Genomic DNA, 23,080 nt, shown 5'->3' with positions numbered 1-23,080 from the left:
ATGTTCACGGCCCTGAGCAAGGCAACATTTAGGAAGTGCACTGAAGTGGAAGACATGCTTTCTATCCTCCTAAGTCCCATTAATGATCCACCAAGTATTCAGCCTCTCAGGTTTGAGACCTTAAAGTCAGCTCCTGCTTCTTTGTCTCTCACTTTCAATGTTTTATCCATTACCAAGACTGTAAATTCTTACTTTATGATGTTTCTTTCGTGTCCCTTTCCTCACAGTATTTTTCCACCACTGTTCTAGTTCAGTCTTTATTTTTCTCATTGTCAGACTGATCACTGCCTTCCACATCCCCCCATCCATTTTATACGTGAACAGATTAATTGTCCTAAAACACCACTTTGACAGTGTCATCCCTCTACCCTAAACTTTCAGTGGTTCTCACTCTCAAGATAAGTCTACACCCCTTGGTTTGGCATTCAAGGCTTCCATAACTTGGCCCCAGAAGATTCTGTCACATTTCTGTTAGTATGTTACCAAGAATACGGCCTTTGAGCTGCCCTTCGGTGGAAAGTTGCCATGACAAATGCTGTATGCATGTTCTGCAATGATGAAACCTATTTAATTAACTTGTTTTAATCTAGCATCTCCCCATCTTTCTTTTCACATAAACAAGGATGCAATATAACAGAAACAGTAAAGAAAATCTAAGTAAACAATTTGATGTATATTTACAAAGTGAACCATACCTGTATATTTGCTACTCAGACCCCCATATGTATATATATATGTTTATTACCAATATCCCAGAAGTCTCCCTTATGTTCCACCCTAGTCACTGTCCCTTTCAAAGGTAATTACTCATCTGACTTTTATCACTATGCATGAGTTTTGTCTATTTTGGGTTTTTTTTTTTTTTGGCTTTTTTTTTATTTTGATTGAAATATAATTGACATATAACAAATACACATATATATGTATATGATCTGAGTAACAGATATGCAAGTGTGTTTACTTAGATTTTATGTATTTTATGTGTATTTTCATTCAATTAAAAAGTTTAGTTTGGTGGACTCTCAACATTTAAACTTTCAGTCTATTTTGCAGGGACAAATGTTACATCCTTTGCCCCACTTCCTAACTTTGCAGGTTATCTGTACCTAATTATATACATTTTTTCCTCTGCTATGCTCATGTTTTAGGGCTTGGCTACCTTTGTGAACTTTACAACCAAATGAGTTATTTATTTGGTCTCTTGTCTGCTATATAAAGAAAATTACATGAATCAAGGATGCCTGGCTCCACATCTGGCCTCAACACCTCCACCACCCCCTGCTCCCCAACTCCCCATTAGGCTGTCTCTCTGCATTAAGCCATCTTCTCTTTTCTTCTGCATATCTGTGAAAGACATTGACAGAGGTTTTTGGTATTTCTCTTCCTTCCAAGATGGTCACTACTTTTGCAGAGTCTGTTTTTGTTTAAATGACCAACCCATTACCCTAGCTTCTATACTCTTTTATCTTCTCAACTTAACCTTCAGTGTAGGCAGAATTTTAAAGACCCCTTTCTCCCCAAGGGCCCAAGATTGCACTGGTTATGTAACCAAAAAATAATCTGGGTCCTGCTCTGAGAAATTTTGAAGTTGTGATTGAAGTCCTAAATGAGTTCACCCCAACATAGTGAGGTTATCTAGATGGGCCTGATGTAATCACATGAGCCCTTTAAAAGGAGGAAGGCAAAATCCAGGAGATTGGAAGGATTGACTGGGACTTCCCTGGTGGCAGTAGTTAAGAATCTGCCTGCCAATGCAGGGGACACAGGTTTGATCCCTGGTCCAGGAAGATCCTACATGCCACAGAGCAACTAAGCCATGCGCCACAACTACTGAGCCCGTGTGCTGCAACTACTGAAGCCCTCGTGCCTAGAGCCAGTACTCTGCAACAAGAGAAGCCACTGCAATGAATAGCCTGCTCACTGCAATGAAGAGTAGCCCCACTTGCCGCAACTAGAGAAAGCCCACTTGCAGCAACGAAGACCCAACCCAGCCAAAAAAATAATAAAGTTCTTTAAAAAAAAAAAAAAAAAAAGTTTGAGGACTTGCTTTGAAGATGGTGGGGAGTCACATGAGAAGGAATGTGGGCAGCCTGAAGGAGCTGGTTGACTGACAGTCAGCAAGGAAACTGCAAGGAACTGGATTCTGCCAGGCACTTGTCCTTGGAAACAGAGTGTTCAGATAGGAGTCTTAAGATAAAAAAAAAAAAAAAAAAAAAAGGAGTCTTCAGATAAGAGCCCAGCTGGTTTATACTTTGATTTGGCCCTGTGATACCCTAAGCAGAGCCAAGCCTAGCCCACCTACATTCCTGACCTCCAGAATTTTGAAATAATAAATGAGTATTGTTTTAAGATGCTAAACTGGTGGCAAGCTCTCACCTGGCAGTAGAAGATAAATATACCTTCCTTCTATTTCCATAATTCTACTGTCACATTCAAACCATGGGACTTTGTCAAAACCTGGAGTGCCAATATTATATGTTAGTTTCCTATTCAGTGACTTCACCCTCCTGTTTCAGCTCTTCAGCCTCCAAGTGACCCCTCTATAGGCTCCCTTTTTACCTGTCTCTTCCTGGCTTCACTTTCCTATGATGAATCACTTCACCTGCTCAAACTCTTGCTCCATTTTTCTATTGCCTTACCCACCCAGCAAAACCACATCCTCGAATTTATTTAGCCTTCTAACCTGCTCTGTCTTTTCTTCTTTGTGATTGGGAAAGCTGTGCCCATTTGTGGCTTCGATGCCACCACATTTATAAAGTCCAATCTTACAGGTCCTTGGTGTTGCTCTGCAAGCTCTCTCTAGGTCCCTTGGAGGAAAAACCTTTCCTCTACCAATTTAGGTCTAGTGAGGGTGGGGGAGGAATGGAAAGTTAATTGACAACAGACATTAAAAGAGAAAAGATAAGGTTCTGGGGCTTATAGACCAGCTTAATAGGGGAAAGGGGGGTGGAGAAAAAGGGATTCTATGGGAAAACAAAGGACTTTTAGGAAAGACAAATAGGCTTTTAGGGAAAGAAACAAAGTATAACAGTTTGTGATGTTTGTTTATGCAATTTCTTTTTTTTCTTTAAGAACTTTTATTGACATACAATTGACATACAATAAACTGCATATATCCAGTGTACAATCTGATATTTTTTTCTTATTAGTAACGTATATATGGCAATCCCAATCTCCCAATTCATCCCCCGCCCCCCTCAGCTTTCCCCACTTGGTGTCCATATGTTTGTTCTCCACATCCGTGTCTCTGTTTCTGCCTTGCAAACTGGTTGATTTGTTCCATTTTGTTTATGCAGTTTCTTATCCAGGTGTGTGTGGTTGGTCTTCTACCAGGCGCTGAAGCTCCTCTGAGAGGGGACTTATAGCAGCTTCATTTTCTGAAGGCTGTGCCTTTAGTCAGATAAGGGAAACTTCAAAAAAAGCTTTCTGGAACAGCTGTATCTCATATGTCTTCAGTTTAAACAGTAACGCTGTGGGTCTGGAACAGCTGTATCTCATATGCCTTCAGTTTAAACAGTAACGCTGTGGGTCTGGAACAGCTGTATCTCATATGCCTTCAGTCTTCATAGTAACTCTGTGGGTCTGTACATTAGCATCCTCTTTATTTCCTTAGGGCTCTGTCGTGAACAGAATAATGGCCTGCCAAAGTACTCCATGTCCTAATACCCAGAATGTGAATGTGTTAGGTTACCTAATCAGATGACTTTAAAATAAGGAGATTACCTTGGTTTATCTGGTGGGTCTAATGTAATTAGAAGGGTCCTTAAAAGTAGAAGAGGGAGGCAGAAGATGAGAGGCAGAGAAGGAGATGTGATGGCAGAAGCAGGGTCAGAGAGATGCTGTGTTGCTGGCGTAGGAGGTGGAGGAAGGAGGCCATAAGCCCAGGAATTCGGGAAGCCTCTAGAACCTGGAAAAGGTTCCAGAAAGGAACCCAGAACTGCTAACAGCTTTGGTTTTAGCCTAGTAAAGCCATGTCGGACTTGTGATCCACAGAAATGCAAGGTAATACATTTTTGTTGTTTTAAAGCCACCACTTTTGTGGTACTTTGTTACTGCCGCCACAGGAAATAAATACAGGCCTGTTCCAGTGTTCATCATTTTCTCAAATCCCCTATCTTCTCATTCACACCCATATTCTCAGCAGATCCTCCAACTTCAGAGAGAAAATGTAGTTGTGGGCCAGATATTTCTTTCAATTTTCTCTCTTTTCCCTAATTAAAACATTTATCTACATGAGGACACACCCCAGCTCTTTACCATGTTAAAAATTTTTTTTTAATTTTTAAATTTTTGCTTTTCTTTTCTAATACTAATTCCTCTGAATGCTAATTCCATTCTGCTTTCTAAAGTACCTGATTATACCAGTTAACCACCTTTTCTTCTTCATGGCTTGCCATCTTGGCATGGACACATATTCTGGCCTAATTTAAACCAAACAAGAAATATTTTCTCTGAACCCCAAGACAGTCTTTAGGTACACTCCTTTCTGTTACCTCCATTTTATAGCGAGACCTTTGGGAAGAGTTGTCTATACCCTATTTCTAGTTCTTCACTTCCTCATCAGTGCTCAAGCAATTACAGACTCCTCTCTCACTGAGTTAATCAAAGGCCCCTGGTAGCTGTAAGCAGAGCTTACGGGGCGGGGGCCAGGGCGGGGGGGGGCGGGTCATGGTGCCTACAGCTTCTTGCACTGTTTTTTATTTGCTTCAATTTAAGTAGTAGTGAAAATAAATATACTGGGATCCAATACGGATATTCTATACTATACAGTAACCCAAATGCTCCCAGGTCCATCATAAGCCCTGCCTGAAACCCAAACTTGCTAAGGGGGAATTGACCTTGCCTTCACCACTTGGAGTAAGCACAGAGGAATGGACTGGGTCCTGACCAGCTCCTTGCATGTGGTGGCCAGGCAGGCCGATAGACTGAGAGCTCAAGGCAGCTGGGAGAGGTTTGGAGGATATTAAGAATCCTATGAGAAGGATGAAGAGAGCTTCTCATAGGTCCATGTAAGAGCTTTGATCGTAGAGTGGCTGACTGGTGGAGTTATAGGCCCAGGAATTTTGTTCCTTTAATGAGAAGACTTTTTAATTTTGCTTTGGTTGCCCTTCTGTATAATAAATCATATCCTTTATCAACATGAAACAAATATGTAGGCATCTGTTGCTGACATTCCACCAAGCACTGATATGCCCGTGAAAACCATACAAGCAAGCACCCCTCACTGGTGTGATGACTGGAAAGGAGTATTACGCATCCCCCCCCCCAAAAAAAAGTGTCCCAGTTATTTTTGGAGTTTTCGAAAGGGAGGCTCAAGTGATTTCCTGAATGAGACTACCAGCTCATCTAGTTATGTCCATGCACACTGCCTACAAAAGCACATGGTGACACCTCAGCCCTTCCAGTGCCTATTTAAGAGCTCCAATGTGTGTGTCAAGGGTGTGGACTTCAGATGGCCCCAGAGCTTTCAACTGGAACTGAAATGCCATGTGCCCATTAAATATAAAGTTGTAGCAAGATTTTGAATGACAGGGAACCATGTTTGCAATATAGCAGTTTTACAAAATAATAATAGCTATAGTCTATTGAGTGCTATCGAATGACTTTACACACATTACCAGTGCTTCACACACATTATCTCATTTAATCTTTGTAACTACCCTGAGAGATCCTTTCCCCTGATTACCAATAACCATTTCAAGGCTAAGTAGTTCGAGTCTCCAGGGTTTGGGAGAGCCAGGATTCAGGCACAGGTTATCTGACTCCAGAGATGATGACGTTCATTCCTGTACTTTGTATGTAAGACCAATTTTGTTTTTTAAGAAAAAAATGTATGCAGAGAAAAAGACTAAAAGCAGATGGTATGTGGCTGGTGGGTTACAGGTGATTTTTATTTTCTTCTCACTTGATATGTAATAAGAGAGAAAAACATTTAGTTATTAAATGGAAGAGAAAAACATTTAGTTATTAAATGGAAAAGAAAAAGTGCCAGATTAAGAACACATTCAGGAGTGTTTAAGACTTCTCACTCCCACTGCAGGGAGCACAGGTTAGATCCTGCATGCCCTGCCAGCGGGGAAAGAAAACAAAACAAAACACAAAACCAGAAAAGAACCCCAGGCTCTATAAATACTGGGCAATTACTCTATTCAGAGAGGTTGTGGGGTGGAAACCAGGGAGAGCAGAGAGCAGTGGTCTGAGAAACAGTCATCCATTTATCTTCTTAACTTTTGACCTTGTGTAAAATGACCTCCTTTGGGCCAGGTAACTCATCTGTAAAATTAGGAAGGTCTCTTTGGGTTCCTCCCTCCGTAATATTCTATTACTTGAAATACCCAAACACTAAATGAGAAGACAGGGCATTTGAAAATAATGAGCCCAAAGTAAAATGCTAATTTATAAGTTAAAACGACTCATTTCTTTACAATGCAATACACTTATGAAATGCTGGCTTTAATCTGTATTTTTCAGACAGAATTTGATGGCAATGATCAGCTTAAGAAAGTATTAGGATGAGGTTAGGAGCTCTTCCTGCATCTGCACAATCACGTTCCAGCTTTTCCAAACGATGTGTGTCTTGAACAGAAGTATGTATTACAGGAGTGTGAGGAACACAAACTATTCACAGTAATATTTTCATTCAAAAAGTTTTGTTCCCCCTCCCCCCACCCCTAGATTCAGTTCCAGATTTTATTGGCCCTGGGGCGCACGCTCCTGAGTTCTCAGAAGCTTTCATTAGAGACCTCCTGCTTGCTCTGGGGGTGGACAACGTGTGTGACAGGAAAAAACCTCGGTGTCCGCGTCGCCTGGTGCTTAGGGGAGGGGGACACCGGCAGGGGCCAAATCCATCCTGGGTCAGACCAGGTATTGATCAGCCTCTGTGGTTCCCAGGGCCAGTCGCCACCGCCCATTTCGTACAAGCCCCGGAGGCAGGAGTTGTTGCTCTGTCCCGGAATGCTGCGGGATAGTCATCTCCGTGACCCGGTCCCCGCGGGCAGGTGACGGTGTGGGTGTGGTCCAGCAGCGGGCTGGACCCGCTCATGACAGGTGCGTGCGCTCCGCCGGGGCTCCGGGCGCTTATCGCAGCCGGGCAGGCGGCGCCACGCCTTCCGCCAGCCCCAGGGCAGCGACCCCGAGGGAGCTGGGGCGCGAGGGAGGGGCCGGCCGCCCAGAGCGCTCCCCGCCCGCAGCCCGAGGCGTGAGACGGGCAGCCGGAGTCGGTGCTGCCCGCGCTCGCGCCTCGCCGCCCCGGCCGCCGGCTCGCCGTCCGCTCCGCCGACCGGGACTGTCATCCGGGGCCAGCGCCTTCCCAGGCCGGCCGCTGCGCCGGTGAGTGCGGGCCGCGCGCGGGCGCGGGGGGTGGGCGGCCCGCCGCGTGGGGGGCGCCTGTCGCGTGTCGCTTTGCCGCCCTCACGGGCTGAGTCCCGAGCGTGAGACGGAAGAGGGCGTCCTCGGCGGCCCGACGGAGACCTGGGGAGACGCTGGAAAGAGGCAGCCTGGAAGGGAGCCAGGGAGGTTTGGGGAAAACTCTTGACCATTTAGGAAAGCGTAGTACGGATGCTAGCTGTCATGGTGAAGGAGGAGCTGCTTCCGCAGGGTATGTTTGGACGGTCCAGCTGACTCATCTTACCGTTTGTATAAATGGTTGTTAGTGCTCTGCCTCTGAGCACCGCAGCTCCTGAGATTGAAGCCCTTGGTTAAACTGAATCACTAAAACTGAGTGAGTAAATTGTGAAAGCCCTTTGGGATGTGTGTGGAATGAAAGGTCCGTGGCTATTGCGTGTATATATTTGGTACATTAGAAAACTGTGCGACCGAAATGACTAGGTTTTAATTAGTCCCTTCCAGTTTCATTTGAAAGTGAGTATGAAACAGACTGAAAGTGTAGACTATTTTTTTCCCCAGAAAATAGTGCCTTGGTGCAGCCTGTTCCGTGTCTGGTAGCGTGTGTTAGCCGGTTGGTAAAACTCTTGCCTTTTCCCAAATGTATGAAGCTAGAGTTGATATTGGATGGATACAAACTTATTGAGTATGGAAGTGGGAGAGAAATGTGTTAATGTTGGTACTTTTAAAGGGATTAACCAATATATTCTATGTCTTTTTCTTCTCCCCAGGACATAAAATTTGTCCACCACTTTGAATGGTTTGCTAAAGAGTTATTGAGCTGCCTTTTGTAATTTTTCTGTGGGTAGTTGACTTTTAATGATTAACTTCAAAAAAATTAACCAGCTTATTACAATACTTATTAAAAATAATACTGGGCTTCCTAGGTGGCGCAGTGGTTAAGAATCTGCCTGCCAATGCAGAGGTCACAGGTTCGATACCAGCTCCAGGAAGATCCCACATGCCACGGAGCAACTAAGCCCGTGTGCCAAAAAAAAAAAAAGGTGAAAAAATAGTACTGAAGTTAGAACAATACAGAAAAATATAGGACCAAAAGATTAGATTAGCAGACAGAAAAAATACCTGTATTGTTGCCTCATTTTATTTTCTTGCCGGATAGTAGAAATATGAAAGCTCATTAAAAAAAAAAAAAAGAACCTAATACGAAATAAATAACACATGACCAATTGTCCTTTCTAAAAGTGTATATATGACTTAACATCTATAATCAATTCATATATTACTATAATTTTGGGTCTACAAAATATGTGTAACTATTTCTTCATTTCCATTATACACTGTATTTCAGTATCCTGAAAATGTATGTAAAGAGTTTTTAAAATATGCAGCTTTACTGTATCACACTTTGAGATATAATAATAAATTTTCTCCTGGCATATTAAAAAAAAAGCTCATTACACTTTCAGGGAAAAAAGAATAGATTCATAATAACAAATGTTTATTGGTCATCTTTGTTTCAGACCCTGGGCATTCAGCAAGAGCTCCTTTAGGAGACAGATTCTATTGCATCAAAATGGTATTAAAGTGCATTTACAGCCAAAATCAATGTCTGCATTTATTTTTATTAAGCATTCATGAACATTTGAGGCATAAGTATTAGAAATGGAAAGTAAAATACACCAAGAGAAGAGTCACCATGGGGGAACACATTACAATGGATGTGGACAGCAAATTAAAGTTATATCTTGGAAGCTAAAATAAAAAGGGACCGATCAGTCACACAATTCAGTGAGGATAAAGGCAAGAAATATACAGACTCCTCAGAGAAGCTTTTCCCGGCATCTCCTCCTGAGGGAAATGTCTTGTGTCACAGAAGGATGCAGAGGAGACTGAAAAATGGTGCTGGGAGAGTCTCCTGGGCTCTCATCACATAGTACGTGCAATACGGCGTTTTCTAGGACTGCTTGCTCTAGTTGTCATTTTCCTTACCTTAAGTATCAGGAGAAACACTTGTAGGATGGTCACACATGCTGCGGTTTGATAGTTTGGGGCTTATTTGGGAATAAATCTAAATTTTATAGAGGGATAAGTAGACCTCCTGTCTTCAGGCAGTCTGTTTCTCGTTCTCAAGCATTTTGAACAGAAGTTTGTCAGCAGTTGAAGGTTATATCAAGCGGGAAATTTTATTCTGTGTTGCTTTCTGGGGTCATAGGTTAGGGTATGGATATCTTTTAGTGAAAATTAAAGAACTGGAATGGCCATCCTATCTGGAGGATATAGGATATATAGGTCTACAGGAAGCTAAAGTTTATCCTTTAAAAAATCAGTTCCCAGTTCACGTCAGGATGCGAACCAGTTACAGCTAAAGTGTCTAGGTGAATTTGGCCTCATAGTTTTTTTTTTTCCCCAGCAACAGTTTTATGAGATCTAATTTATGAGACCATACCATACAGTTCACACCTATTTAAAGTGTAGAATCTGCAGTCATCTCATTTTCATCATCCTCTCCCCTAAAAACCCATTAACACTCACTCCCCCTTCTCACCATAGTTCCCTTGCCCCCTCTAGTATTTTGGAATCCGGTATTCTGCTTTACTAGGAGGCTGTTAGAAAATATACATCCAATTTTTGAGCCACATAGGTAGCTTGTTTATAGAAAGAAAGAAAACATTCAGAGAATCATAGCACTGAAAGTTAGTAGTGCTCTGCTGTTTAAACTAGGGTGGGTGGGTGGGGGTAAAGCAGAAGTGCTGCGCTCATCCCAATTTCAAAGAAGAAGTTTTGTTTTAGGCAGGAAGGCTGGAATGAAGTCTTGGCAAGGGCAGAAACCCTGTTGAAAATGCTGATGCACTAGCTCCGTCCCTTTGGGATTGCAACTGAAAAGACCTGTTACTCTTTAGAACAGGCGTTGGCTGGAAATGAGTGCTTAGGCCCAGGTAGCATTAGGTAGTTCTCTGTCATTTCACAGGCACTGAGTTTTGACGGGGGAGCATAAAAATGGAAGTCTCTAGAAAGCAGCAAGCCCTGCGATCTCCCTCTGAAGACACTTGACCTGAGTGTCTCACAAGGAAAGAGTAAAGACTCCCTGAGAGGTACCCGAACCTCAGATGTTTTTGCGTAAGAGATCTGCCTCTCCTCTTCCCATCCTGCACAGCTGCAACCTGGCCGCGCCCTGACCCCACCCTGGGGGAGGGGAAAGAAGGGTTAGAAAACTTAGAGGGACAACGGGATTCTTAGAAAGGGAGAAAGAAGTATTTCGTTTTACCCCTTTTCCTCCACCATCCCATATTAGTTCGGAATGCTTTAAGGCTAGATTATCAGGTCCTCAGAATTAGTAAAGGGAAGTGGCCGTTAACTGTGGTGACGGCTGGCTGTCTGCAGGTGGTTTTTACATTCACTCTCTTTTTTTGCTCACCCCAAGCCCTTCAGGGAGATACTGGAGTTTCATATTTATGGAGGAGGAGGCTGAGAATTCGCAGGGTCAAAAAGACCGTATTGAACTTTATTAAGTTCACCAATCCTTTCTTTTTTTCTTTCTTTTCTTTGTCTTTTTTTTTTTTTTTAAACTTAGCCTGGTCATTTGTTTCACAGTTGCCTTGCATGTTCACAGAGCAGTTCATTGTAAAGGCGTGCAGGGACATGAAAAGAGCATGGGAGCTCACAGGAGTTAGGGAGGCCCAGATCTAACTAACGGGTCTAATCAACTGTGCATTTCTTCATTTTCTACTTTAATGAAGTCTCTTCATCTCTCTGGGCGACAGTTTCTTCATGGGACCAGAGAATATATGAGTTTGAATGGAAGAGGTCCAATTTTATGTAAGGAGTCCAGAAGTGGAACATGGGTGAGTTGAAAGTGCAGTTGTACAGACGGTCAGGTGTATGAGAATACAGTATTCTTATGTGACCCATCAGTGAAGGGTTCTGCAAACCAGCCATGTACTTTGATTTAGAAATCTTTCTGATCCACCTTTCTCCTGCTTCATAACACGGGGAGACTGTTATGTATCTTTCCAGGATATCTAATATGATAGTTACCGCAGATGAAACAAGTGTACTTCAGAAACCAGAAAGCCATGGGCTAACTGTAGTTGAAAACCTAATGGTGTCATTTCAGTCCTACCTTAAATCTGATAGAACTGTTGCTATCATGCCACATTGTTCACTGCTTCCATCTGGAATCTAAGCTATGAGTACAGTCCATTTGACAAGTGCAGTGTTGATTTACTCCCAGTTATTACTAGCGACCTGGGGCCAGGTGACTCCTTCCAGTTGCTCCAGTATCGATCCATCCTTGCTACCTTTAGCTCTTTCCTGGAGCTACAAACCACTCATTGTGTTCTGATTTCATACTTAGATGTATGCCTTCCCTTCACGCCGGTGAGATGTGTTCTGTCTTGTCTCCTAGAATGCCACCCTAATCCAGGGGTAAATTCAAGTGGTTTGAATTTTTCAGCGAAAATCAAATTGCTATTCTCCTTTCCTTCCGTAATATGTTATGAGAAGTAAGGAAAAGAGATCGATTTTTGATGTGTTAGTCTTTATAAAACAATGCTTTTCAGAATACATACGGCTGTGGCTGGCTTGTATAGGTCTTGATGAGGAAGTTTTAAAGAACAGAGATGGCAGTTTAAGTCTAATATTACACTTGCATTATAAACACTGAAAAATATTGGGGTTGTTCCATTATTTATTTTAATTTTTTGTTTTGGAATTATTTTTAGACTTACTGAAATTTGTAAAAAAAAATGGTACAGAGTCCCTATAACATCTTATGTACCACTAGTGCCATTGTTGAAACGAATGGATTAACATACGTAAATGCTATTAACTAAACTATAAACATATTTGGATTTCGTCAGCTTTTCACTGTCCTTTTTCTGTTCAGGATCCAGCCTAGGAGCTCACATTGCATTTGATTGTTGTATATCATTAGTTTCCTCCAAACTATGACAACTCCTCAACCTTCTGTTCGGTTGTTTTTCCTGACCTTGAAACTTCTGAAGAGTACTATTCAGTTATTTTGTAGAGTGTCCCTCAATTAGTACTCAATATTTTTCTCATGATTAGATTGAAGCTATGCATTTTGGGAGGAAATACTAGAAGTAATACCAGTGCGTCATATCAAGGGTCCATGATGTCTTGTTACTGTTGTAAGCCTTGGTTAAGTGCTGTTTGTCAGGTCCCTGATGGAAAGTTATCATTTTCCCCCTTTGTGTTTAGTAGATATCTTGGGAGAGAAACTTGGACCATGCAAATATCCTGTTTCTCCTTAAATCTTTATTCACTAGTTTTGGCATCGATGGGTTAGAACGTGATGTACATGGTACTATGTTGTTCTAATGGTGATTTAAAAATTGTTTTTCTCATTCCTTCAGTGTTTCTTAATGAGAATTCTTCTGTAAGGAAGAGCTGTTCCTTCACCATTTATTTATTCAACTATTTGTACCAGTACAGACTCATGGATATTTATTTTATTATATAGGTTATAATCCAATACTGTCATTATTTAATTTGCTGCTCAAATTGTCCCACCTTTGGACCCTGGGAGCTCTTCTTTCAGGTTGGCCCCTGTGCCATTTTGACATACTACCTCCCCGTCCCCCTTTTTAAAAAAGCATTTCCTTACTTTCTGGTATCATGAAATGCTCCAGGCTCATTTCTGTATTTTCCATGTCCCGACCCTGGCATCAACCATTACTCCAAGGCACTCTGGTTCCTTGTTTTGGAGGCTGTTATAGGAATCCAAGATCTGGGTACTAGGTGTGTTGCTGGGAGTTACTTTGATATTTTTAAGTTTCATAGATTTGTGACCTAGCAAATGCATCCCTACAAGGCAAGTAATGCCTTAAATTTCAAACACTTTAGAGGCCCTGATTGTAGTTGCCAATTTGGGTTCAGTCTCTTATGGGAAAGAAATGAAATTGGCAGAGTTTAGAGTTTTAAAATTTCCCAGTTTTTCTTAAATGATGACCCATAAGTGCTTACGAAACAGTGAACACATTAATTTGTATTTATTCAGGCTCTGATAAGAAAGTAGGAATTTTTTAGCTTATTAACTTATTTAAACTATGTCCTGACTAATGGCTGAATGTATACACTTGAAGGGGAGATATGTAGCGATCATATCTTTTAGATGTGCAAAATGTCTTGAAATGAATTGTGAGGTCCTGGCTCCCTCTTTCCCACCTCCCACCCACCTCCATCTTGGGGCACGTCTTTGAGCCTGCTTTCTCATTCTGAAAAGAAGGGTTTTAGGCAAGATCTTCATTTCTCTTGTCTTTTTGTATACTCAGAGAACCCCTTAATACCCAGAAAATTTGGACACGCTCCCTATATTTTAGTTATAATTTTAGTGTTTGTTGATTGAGTTCACAGTGATAAAAAGATTCAGTTAAATTTCAGATCCATATTTATGTTAATCAGGCTAGCTTACTTTTTAAATTGAAATTTATTTACTCAAACTTTATTTTAATCTTAGCCAGTCCTGACAGTGTACAGAACTCTTTTCTCAGGGTTCCATTTCGACAAACCTTCTATAACTTTTTTTACTTGCAGATTTTGTCCTGTGCTTTTCCTTTCTCTCTCTGTCTCCAGGACAAAATTACCTTCTTTTCCCTCAACAAAATATATTTCTGTTTTATATACCTTTTTCTTTTCATATAAAGATGTTTTCCTTACCAATTTTAGCTGTCTCAATTACATGTGTTAACCAGAATTCTAATCTTTTAAAAACCTTTATTTCTAGTGAAAACTAAGAAGTAAGCAGTTATAAACTGTCTTTCACATTATTATTCTATAGATTGGCAAAATCACAAATACCGTTTATGATTTCTAAAAAATATTTGCTTTTTTTAATAGAAAATGTTTCAGTGTGACATCAAACATTTTTATTAATAAACCTAAATATCTTTAATTTCTCGGTAAAAGGCAGCCTATGTTGAGTAATTTATGTTTCAGTATCTTACTTTATTTGCGAATGATCTAGACATTTAATAAATTTCCATCATTTAACTCAGCAAAACTCTAAAGTTTTAAGTCACCAAAAATCTGGAGAAACTATTTTTAAGTAGACATACTATAAAAAAATAATTATTCTTAAAGAATTTACCTAAAAGCTCTAACCCTATATATATATATATATATATATATATAGAATGACAATTATGTTTAGATTACCCATGGAAACTTCATGAAACATTAGACCAAGTCAGCCATTATTTCAAGATATTTTTCCTGATGAATTTGAGATAATATGATCTATTTAACTTTCAGTAAACCTACGTGCAATAAAAGTAAGACATGTCTGTATTAATAAACCAACAAATTTAAGCTTTAAAACTGAGTAGTACTTTAATATTGAATATTTCCCAGATCACATGAACTTGAAATTTATTTGGGTTAGTTTTTTTTTATTATATTTAAAAATACTCAACTTGTAAGCTCTTACTTTTAAGTCAATTAAATACAGCTCTTTTATAAATTTAATTTTGATAATATCTGGATGCACAGGTATATCATGTGTTTAATGTACACACAGACATATAAACAGACATAACTAGAGATCTTGTAGCTTCATTTCAAAACTTAGTCATGAATCAGTTATCACGTTATAAATTTACTAGTTTATAAATAACATTTGGAGTAAGTTAAATTTATTTGCTCAGATGACTAAAGCTTTTCACTACTGTGGAAAAGAGTTTTAAGATTTGTATCTGTCCTTGATAAATCCTAAAGGAGACTGTGAATTAGATTTGGTGAGGGAGCCTTTCCAGCAGTTTGAGTTTAACAAGGCCTCTTCCCCCCCCCCCCCTTTTTTTTTTGGTGGGAGGAGGGGGTTCAGGTTCTACCTGATTGAACTAATTAGGCTCAGTCTGTGGTTGCGGGCTGTGCTTACATTTCTGTTTTGTAAAGATTTGCAAGACAAAGGCAGTTGCTTTTAATTCCCCAGCAAACTGGTCTGCCACCTAAATGATATTGAAATATTGATTTGCCCAACTACATTTTCTTTTAAATTTATTTATTTACTTATTTATTTATTTTATGTATTTGGCTGTGTTGAGTCTTCTTGCTGCGCGCCAGCTTTCTCTAATTGCATAATTGCGGCAAGCAGGGGCTACTCTTTGTTGTGATATGTGGGCTTCTCAGTGCATTGACTTCTCTTGTTTTGGAGCACGGGCTCTAGGTGCTCGGGCTTTAGTAGTTGTGGCACGTGGGCTCTAGAGCGCAGGCTCAGTAGTTGTGGCACACAGGCTTAGTTGCTCTGCGGCATGTGGGATCTTCCTGGGCTAGGGATTGAACCTGTGTCCCCTGCATTGGCAGGCGGATTCTTAACCACTGTGTCACCAGGGAAGCCCCTACATTTTCTTTAGTTTGCTCTTTTATATCAGTAAGATTTTCAACTACACTGAAAATCAAGAATTCTGTGTTCTAGAACTTTAGGGTTCACTCTTGTCATGCCTTCCAAACTTTGCACAGGTCATGCAACAAAGGCCCTCTTTCTGAGTGTACAAATTAAACCCAGAGCAATTTACCCTAGGGGCAAAAAAAATCTCCATTATTATTTTCATTGGCCCCTGAATATTAGCTCTCAGTTTTATTTCATATTGTGTGGGCTCAGGTAACCTTAGTGATTTTTCTTAGTATGTTTAATCAGTATTGCCTGAGGGGCAGATTTATATGCCCTATCTTATACCAGGCAAGGGAGGCATTCCCCAGTGAGACCTAATGTTTAGCCCATAATATAATTGGCAGAAGAGATGTAACCATCTTATTTAAAGCCCGATCAAATATACCAACTTTTATAAATGTTCATCTCAGTTCTATCAACTCTTATATCTTTAATTTTAGCCTCAAGACCCCATCAATCAGGCTTGGTCTTACAAGGAGTCCCAGTGTCGACTTAAAAAATATGCACAACATGAGAGTTGCGAGTTAAGTTTTATTTGGGGCGAGATGAGGACTGCAGCCCAGGAGACAGCATCTCAGGAAAGCTCTGAGAAACTGCTCCAGAGAAGCTGGGGGGAAGTTCAGTGTATACGTGATTTTGGTAAAGGGAGAATACATGCAGTCAAACATATTTTTTGTAGAAGGTTTCTGCTAGTCTCGTGAAGGTTACTGCTAGTCATGAGGAGCAGACGTCACCATGAAGGATTTTAGTGATACAAAATTGGGAGAAAATTTAGGAGATACAAAAATTGGACTCATAAAATCGGCGCCTGACAATGTCTAACTATCTGAACACCTGTTCTGCCAGTTTTTCCTAGAGTGTAGAGTGCCTCATTTTCGCTTTCCACTCTGAACTCCTTTCAGGGGTATTGAAAGTCAGCTCAGCAGTTGCAGTAGCACCTGATTTAATCCTTGCAGAGGTAGATGGCAAGTGCCAATGACAAGTGCCAATTTGTTGTTGACACCAGAAACCTTTCATTTTATCCGCCGACCATTTTATCTATTTTTGTATAAAGGCTTTGGGGTCCCTAGTTGAGAGGTTGAGCCAACTTGATTATTTTGCCTAACTGTTGCCCCAAGCAATTGCCAGTCAGATATCTCAGTGTAATTTTCTAGCAGCCTTTTTTTGTTTTTGTTTTTTTAAATGTGGACCTTTTTTTTTTTAAGTCTTTATTGACTTTGTTAGAATATTGCTCCTGTTTTATGTTTTGGTTTTTTGGCCACGAGGCGTGCAGGATCTTAGTTCCTCGACCAGGGGTTGAACCCCCACCCCCTGCATTAGAAGGCGAAGTCTTAACCACTGGGCGGCCAGGGAAGTCCCTAGCAGCCTTTTAAATATACATATGTTTTATTTTTTTTTTTTTTTAATTTTTTTATTTTTTGGCACACGGGCTTAGTTGCTCCGTGGCATGTGGGATCTTCCTGGAGCTGGGATCGAACCCATGACCTCTGCATTGGCAGGCGGATTCTTAACCACTGCGCCACCTAGGAAGCCCTAAATATACATATGTTTTAAACGGGTAAATAGAGTGGACTTGTGTGGGGCTCTTTAGTGTTGGGGAGCAATGGGGGTCCCTTTGACCATCCAGCCTTTGTGTTGTATCAAAACCTTTGTTTTAATCCCATTTATTTATCCCATTTCTTAACCATCTAAAGATTTTTATCCTTTTGTGACACATCCCTTTAAAGTTTCCACCTTGTTGGGAAGACATCTCTAGACTTGCCCCTCAGTTTCTTATTCCCCTATTAATCAACCTAATTAACAATTAATCTAAGGCTTATATTAGCATCTATAAGACCTATTGAGAAGAAACTGACAATAGATGCAGCTTCCTGAACTATTTTTTTGTTGTTGCTTTTTATTTGTTTTAAACTAAGGGTGTTGTTAAGGTTGGCCATTATGTTCTTTTGTATCCACTTTCTACTTTGGTCTTTTCATAGGTACCAGTAAAACAGCTGTTTATTGTAAAAGCTCTCTACAAATTTACCAATTTAGAAGTTTCTCCAGTTTAAAAGATCCATTGTCTGGCTGTTGTCAGAGCTCTTAAAACACAGGGGGAAAAAGGAATAAGATCAGGTAGAACATTTTCATCTCAAAGACCCAGGGAGAAAAATGCAAGTTCCTCCTAGAAGGGTTTTTGTACCTTTAAGGTCGGAATTCTGAAAAGATGTCTTATCAAGCTGGCTTTTTCTAGCTGTACACACAGCCAGAATTTTTAAATTAATTTTGGAATATTAAAATAATTGGGGTTCTTTTAACATTAATTTTGGAATGTTAAAATAACCCCAATTTGACCATTTTTAGGGCGAGATTTCCTTTAATTCCCAACTAAGCAGGTACTTGTAGGAATAAATTTTGTATGTATGTTGCAGCAAAAATAGAAATGAAGTTTTTCCTCTCCTGAGAACAAGGAAAGTAAAGGGGACAGTGAACAGGCTAGAGAAGAAACATAACCTGGCCTGAAACAGTTAATCACTCCTTGTTTTGTTTTATTTTATTTTAATTAATTAATTATTTATTTGGCTGCACCAGGTCTTAGTTGCAGCATGCAAACTCTTAGTTGCAGCATGTGGAATCTAGTTCCCTGACCAGGGATGGAAACTGGGCCCCCTGCATGGGAAGCATGGAGTCTTAGCTACTGGACTGCCAGGGAGGTCCCTCCTTATTTTATTTTAACTGTTACTAATCTGCAGTGTCTGTAACTAGATTTGTACTTCACAAAGCTAACCTATCACTGTCTGACACTGTGTAAATTACATATTGCACCTATCACTCCCTAACTTTTTGTAAATTCCCTATGCTTCCTTGTAAGAAATCACCCCCTGTAGCTTTTGCATTTCAGAAAGGTCACAGGCGGATAAACCAGAGACAAGCAGACCCAGTTACCAGGCAGCCTGACGCCAGCTATGACTGTTTTGAAATAATGCAAGGAGAGAAAAATGCAAGACCCTGGCTACTTTGATCCTTATCATATACTCCAGACTGTGAGCCCCACATATAAAATCTTCTCAAATTCCCTGAGGGGGAGGGGAACAGTTTTTGGAGGTGCTATCCAACTGTGTCCCCTCTTTGCTTAGCAAAGAAATAAAGCCACTTTTTTCTCATTCCTCCTAAATTCCGTCTCTGTATTTCTATTGGGCACCTGAATACAGAAACAGAGGTATTGGCAACAAACATAATAAAATCTTCCCAGTGTCTCTCAACTGTGGTAACCCACTCAGCGCCTTTCAGCTGAGCAAAATCTTCCCAGTGTCATTCATCTGGGGGTAACCCAGGTACCTCTTCTTGAAACTAAGTTCAAGGAAAATCTGCTTCTCCAACGAGCAGTTTATCTACCTCCAAATAAAACTTAGGATCATTGGCCAATAACAGGAGATCCAAGATCCAGAAGAACTTACCTAAATTCATCTGGTCTCTGAGAAGGCGATCAGGCACAAGAGGCCTTTGCTGGTACCAAGGCTGCAGATCCTTGTAGAATTCAGGTGAGGAGAGAAGTCTGCTCTGGGTCCCTTTGTTGTTCACTAAAAGGGTCAACTGAAGAAAAACGCACAACCGAAAAGTTGCAAGTTTATTTATTTATTTGGCTGTGTTGGGTCTTAGTTGCTGCACACGGGCTTTCTCTAGTTGTGGTGAGCAGGGGCTACTCTTCAATGTGGTCCACGGGCTCCTCATTGCCGTGGCTTCTCTTATTGCCGAGCATGGGCTCTAGGCGAGTGGGCCTCAGTAGTTGTGGCACACAGGCTCAATAGTTGTGGCACATGGGCTTAGTTGCTCCGCAGCATGTGGGATCTTCCTGGAGCCAGGATCGAACCCATGTTCCCTGCATTGGCAGGTGGATTCTTAACCACTGCACCACCTAGGAAGCCTAAAAGTTGCAAGTTTTACTCGAGGACCTTACTGAAGACTATAGCTCAGGAGACAGCCTCTTGGATAGCTCTGAGAAACTGCTCCAAAGAGGTAAGGAAGTAGCCAGGATATCCATTTAGGAGGTTTTTGCTGAAACCACCCCACCCGCCCCACCTCCCACCCCCCAAAAAAACCCAAAACAAACCATGTAGTCAAACATCAAAGACAACTGGTAGTCAAAAAAGGCAGACATCACAAGTTAATGATTTTAGTGCTTTTCTATGTGTGGAAAAATGCCAGAATGTAGGCTCAATGTAATTATTTCTTAGATATGCATCTTAACTATCTAGGGCCAGTGCCCAGACCACATAATGCTTCCTCTTTTTCTCTATTTTCCCTGCAGCGTGCACCAGTGGGGCTTGGGGGGTGTGGCTGCCGCAGCTGATAGCTAGATCCTCATTTACGGGAATGACAGGCAACATTGCCTGTCCCCTTCTGCTGGTTCCCTCTTGAATGTGAATGAGTGTGAGTGTAAATGTGAAAGGAATATACATGTAAAACATAAATGTCAGTGAGTTTCTGTGGACCCGAAGCTGAACCATTATTATACGTGGCCTTATTTTTCTCTGCTTGGACAGAGTTGGGGCCGGTGGGGAAATGGGATTGTTTTGGAATGGGGCAAACAGCAGAGACTCATTCTAAAACCTCCATTGGCTGTGACCTTGTTGTGGGAACAGGTGCCTTTGCCTGCTGAAGTCCTGGGCCTTCCCCATCCTCCCAGCCCCAGCTGCTTGTGGATAACAGGCTGTAGACGGGGTACCCCTGGCATCCTAAGATATATATCTGAATACACTCTTCCTTAGAAACCAGGTACTGTTTTTACTTACAGTTTCTGAGTGCTTGTCTTGTGTCTGGTATTATATAGGGCAAAACATACCCAGCTGTCATTGGCTAGGAGGAGGGGTACAGGACAGTGTCCCCATCTTGGCTCTTGGATGACGACCGTAGCCTCTATGTGGTCTCCCTGCTCTGCTCCTCCCCCAGCACCCCCCCACCCCCCCGCCAAGTCAGAGTGATCTTTTAAAACATAGTTAGATCTTGTCATGGCTGCATCCAGAACTTTTTGGTGCCTTCCAGTCTCATTTGAAGCCAAAGCCAAAGTTCTTGTAGTGGCCCTAGGTATGGGCACTGCTGGAACTGACCCGAACCTCTGACTTCCTGTCCTACACTCTCCCTCCCTCTGTTTCAGCCCCACTGGTCTTGCTGTTCCTTAGACTGGCATTTGGACTTGGTGTCACACCTCCAGAGAGCCACCCTCAGATTTCTGCTCAAAGGCTTCATTGGAAAGGCCTTCCCTGACCACTTTTTCTCTTTTGCTTTGTTTTCTCTTCTGCGCTGTTGGCCCTGACATTTTTCATACATAACCTCATTGATGGCAGGGATGTTTGTATGCTTTTGTTTTTGTTCACTCCTGTATCCCCAGTGCCTGCCATGTAGTAGAAGTCTAATAAATATTATTGAATTTTAATTCAACAGATGAGAAAAAGGCTTACAGAGGGTAAGCAATGTCTCCAAGGTTACTGGCTAGTACATTTAAGGGCTGGAGAAGCTTGAATCCCATACATTTGGTGATGGGGGTTAGGTAGCATTTTATGAGCAGCCTTTGGAGGGAACATCACAGTTTCCTTCAGGAAACTTTGCTGATTCAAAGATTGAGAAACATATATGTAAGTTGCACTTAGTTGCCGAGACCAGCTCGGCGACTCGAGGTGAGTGACGGGTGCCGCAAGCTTGAAGAAGACACAGACACAGACTGAAGAGAAAGATGGGACCGGGGGACTCAAGACCTCTAGGATCAAGAGCCCCGTTGACTCATCCCAGGCTGCTTTTATTGAGTTCCTGGGCTATCATTCTCGGGTTACACTCATAAACAATCAAAGGCCTCACATGACTGAGGCAATTATCTTTGTTTACTTCCTGGGTCCGAGTTGAGCAGGTGTGGATTTGAGCTGGGCCTGGAGAGCAAAACAGCCCTGGGGGCAGGAGACCTCTCTCAAAAGGATTAAGGGTCTGTGCCCCACCCCTGTTGGCCCCTCTGCGACTGTGCCTGTCTTAGGTTGTTCCTCCCTTGAGGAATCTTACCCGTCTCTGGCTAACCAGTCATCCTCCAGGGCCAAACACGGTGATATAAGGATGCACCACCCCTGTTGGCCCCTCTGCGGCTGTGCCTGTCTTAGGTTGTTCCTCCTCTGAGGAATCTTACCCGTCTTTGGCTAACCAGCCATCCTTCAGGACCAAACAGGGTGATATTAGTCTCCACGCCCCACACCCTCAGCTCCTCCACTGCTCAAGCAGGACATTCTGAATCCCATTGCTCGGCCCCCATACTTCAACATTTCCAAGGTTTCAGAAAGGTTCCCGAATGTCTTCCCACACTTAGTCTTATTCATTTTTAGTCACAATTTCACTAAATATTTTCTAGAAGTTTCAGTTTTCTGTCACAGAACAAATGTGGGCAAAATCCTTGCAGATTTTGTCAGAATGCAAAAGGAAAAATGAATAGCAGGGGTTAGGGACAAACCCCCGTGTTGTCAAAAATCCATGTTTAACTTTTGACGTCTCCAAAATTTAACACATATTTTGTATGTTATATGTGTATCTACATATATTTTATGCATTCATGACATACCTTTCTTCATTTTTTCGATATTTTTAGGCAATGTAGTTTGCAAGTTTTTTCAAATTGTTGCAAATCTTAAAAAAAAATCTAATATATTTATTGAAAGAAATCCACATATAAGTGGACCTGCACAGTTCAAATCTGTATTGTTTAAGGTGTTGCCAGATGCAAGTTCATGTGCCCAATACACAGTGAGGCCAAACAAACTAAAATATTTGGAGCAGAGAAAGATTTGTTGCAAGGGCCAAGCAAGGAGAATGGGCAGCTTGTTCTCAAAAGACCCCCCCAGCTCTCTGATGGTTTTGAAACGGCAGGGAAGGGGGCAGGGAACAACCTTTGAAAGAATGACATAGCCCAGGGACATAACATAAACTGATTAGAACCAAATGGGTCCAAGTTGGCAGACAAGTCGACTTCCACTAGACCTTGAGCCTTAGTATACATTCACTGTACACATCAGCAAGCTAAATGACACACCCACAGGCACCATGACAGCTCCATAAGGATCAAAAAGTGGGCAGTGGCCTGATTCCTGGAAACCCCCACCCCTTGCCTACTCATTAGCCTATGAAATTACCCACCCGTATAAAAACTGACAACCCTATACCCTGGTGCCTTCTGAGATGGCCCACACTCTGTCTGTGGAGTATGTTTCTCTCTAAATAAATCCACTTCTTACTGATCACTTTGTCTCTCACTGAATTCTTTCTGCAGTGAGACATCAAGAACCTAGGCTTCATTAAGTCCTGAAACCAGGTGTGTGA

At 41.6% G+C, this 23,080-nt stretch overlaps 1 protein-coding gene across 4 annotated transcripts in view; it reads left to right on the top strand.

The window, feature by feature from the left end:
- The window catches only part of ABCG2 (ATP binding cassette subfamily G member 2 (Junior blood group)), a 135,680-nt gene that overhangs the window by 46,482 nt on the left and 66,118 nt on the right, over window positions 1-23,080 (top strand). Inside the window, exon 1 of one of the 4 annotated variants that reach the window (XM_057727689.1) lies at window positions 7,193-7,329. The exons of 2 other annotated variants lie outside the window; for them this stretch is intronic. The gene's annotated coding sequence lies outside the window, so the exon portion shown is untranslated. Of the gene's footprint in view, window positions 1-7,192; window positions 7,330-7,581; window positions 7,721-23,080 lie in introns of those variants that run through there. One more of the 4 variants, XM_057727691.1, reaches the window with a different exon arrangement.

The sequence above is a fragment of the Hippopotamus amphibius genome, chromosome 3, assembly GCF_030028045.1.
Source record: "Hippopotamus amphibius kiboko isolate mHipAmp2 chromosome 3, mHipAmp2.hap2, whole genome shotgun sequence".
Classification (NCBI taxonomy): Eukaryota; Metazoa; Chordata; class Mammalia; order Artiodactyla; family Hippopotamidae; genus Hippopotamus; species Hippopotamus amphibius.
This window is presented reverse-complemented; position numbering and strand designations above follow the sequence as displayed.